This window comes from Pteropus vampyrus, unplaced genomic scaffold, assembly GCF_000151845.1.
Source record: "Pteropus vampyrus isolate Shadow unplaced genomic scaffold, Pvam_2.0 Scaffold272, whole genome shotgun sequence".
NCBI lineage: Eukaryota > Metazoa > Chordata > Mammalia > Chiroptera > Pteropodidae > Pteropus > Pteropus vampyrus.
In genome coordinates this window covers 650,621-652,778 of record NW_011889053.1, presented here as the reverse complement: position 1 = coordinate 652,778, position 2,158 = coordinate 650,621, and the positions used below count along the sequence as shown (strand labels likewise).

The following is a 2,158-nucleotide window of genomic DNA, read 5'->3' as shown; positions in this document are numbered from 1 at the left end:
GATTCTTTAAAAGAATATTAAGAATATAGTTAGATTCTACAACCTAGAAAAAAAATAAGGTTACCATAATGAAAAATACAGATACCAGGGAGAGTAAAGGGGTTGCGTTTATTTTCTTTTTGATTTAGGACTCTGCACAAAACTGTACCAGGGCGATAAACAGCGAAGAGTTATTTGGTAGTGATAACAGCAAGCATCGCTGTGGGGCGAGCAGCTGAGCTCATCCGAAGGCAAAACTGCTCTGATAAATCTGAGTGTCATGGACGTGGGGAAAGCGGACCCTGAAGTTACGCCTGTCGGAAAAAAGATGCTTGGAGAACGTGAACCTCCAACGAAGAAAGAGAAAAGAAGAAAATTCCTGAACCAGAAGAAGAAACTAAAGTAGAAGAAAGGGAAGAGGAAGGGGATGATCTTGTTCTTGACAGCCTGTCAGGCCACAGATTCCCAACAAGCCCAACTGAAGAACAACAAAAAAAAAAACGTTGAATCCCAGTTCAGGGGGTCCGTCAGTGTCAGATGGTTCAGGATGCCCAAGGATAAAGAAAAGAGCATATTTCACTAAAGAGAAGAACCTAGTGATTAGAATTATACATATATAGTAACTATCATTACAATTTAAAAAAAAATCTTGGAGTATTAAGTTTAGTTGGGACTAAAGATTACTTTTACGATTTGAGCATCAGAATACTTAGCACCAAATAATTTTTCACTATCTTTTTTTCTATCTTGTCTTAGCAGAGTAATAAAAATCAAGATTTGCTAATCATCATCAGGCTTGGAAACAGTTTATTTGAATAAAAGGAAAACCTAATACTATCACAGTGATGCTATTGTCGTCTCAAGGAAAAAGACAGATATTAAAAAGATTTGTTCGAGAGCTCCTTATAAAAGTTTATTCGTGTCTGATTGGCTTCTAAGAGGGCTTTTAAAATAAATTTCATCTTTAAGACAAAAACTTCACAAAGACTGAAAGAGTCGAATGATTTACTATTATTAAATGTTAATAAAATTCTCAAGAGGAGTTCGGTCAAAAGAATAGATAAATTAGGGAATAAACTGTTCTGAAAAGCAAGCTGCAAAAATCTTCCCCATTTTGCACAACAAAATGCAATCGGTCTGGTTTGAAGCACTTTCCTGTTTAAGACTCTGAGCAAAAATATTCCAATCTTTTGCTAATATGGTTGAAACAGACTCAGTAGACAATCAAAAATAAACCTCTCGGCTTTCATTATCCAAATTTTTTGAATAAAAAAACAACGCAAATTAATGCTAATGTGACAAGCTAAGTTATGTGAAAAGAATTAGAATCTGAAAAGTATGAAACAGAAATTTTACATGCAATTAAATGTAGCACATGATGGCCACATATAAATTTCTCACTTTAGCATTTTCTTTTCCATTAAAACCCCAAATGATGCAAGAAATTGAATCTTACAGCCGAAAGGTCACAAAAATTAGTAAAGGCAAGTCTGGTAAACATTTTTAAAGTTTCTTTAATTACTAATCTTTCTGTGCTACAAAATGACTCCATTTCTGCAAGATTACACGTTCAAACTATGGAACGTCAGGTAAATTCAAAATCGTGTTTCCCTCACATAAAAGATCATAATACCGACCAGATGGCGTATGCACAATTAAATTGATTTTTAATAAGAAATTCTTGGCACAATAGAACATAATCGCTCCAAATTGCGTTCAGGACTACTTATATTTTTTTTATAGTTCAAGGCTAAGACTCTTCGGCCCAGATCCTGTGCTACGGTGTTAGGGGACCAAATAGCTCTGGAGACCAGTAATGAAATAATGAGCCTTTCATTTGGGGGTCACTGAGTAGGACCTGCTATCGTTCATTAATGACACAACTGTTCCCAACCTCCTGGGGTTGGAGCAGTGGCGGGGGGTGGGGATTATTATGGAAAGGGTAGCAGAAATATGCAGAAGATCATTTCATTTATGGACAGGACCTATGGCAAATATTTAAGAATATGTGTTTTATAACCAACAAAGCAATGCTATTAACTCATTGACAGTGAGATTGAATGCCTGGCTCCCCAGACCAGGGTCTACAGAAGGCAGCAGAGTTTGGATGCTGTCCTCCATCCCCATCAGCCATGCGGTACCTGTCGCCTGGGCAAGGTGTGACCCTTTTTTTTTTTTT

The 2,158-nt window shown here is 36.7% G+C and overlaps 1 protein-coding gene and 1 pseudogene across 1 annotated transcript in view; one reads left to right on the top strand and one right to left on the bottom strand.

Annotated features, from left to right (window-relative positions):
* LOC105302438 overlaps positions 1-599 on the top strand; it is an 8,854-nt pseudogene extending 8,255 nt beyond the window's left edge.
* The window catches only part of ATP8A2 (ATPase phospholipid transporting 8A2), a 390,044-nt gene that overhangs the window by 159,231 nt on the left and 228,655 nt on the right, over positions 1-2,158 (bottom strand). The gene's annotated exons all lie outside the window — the stretch shown is intronic.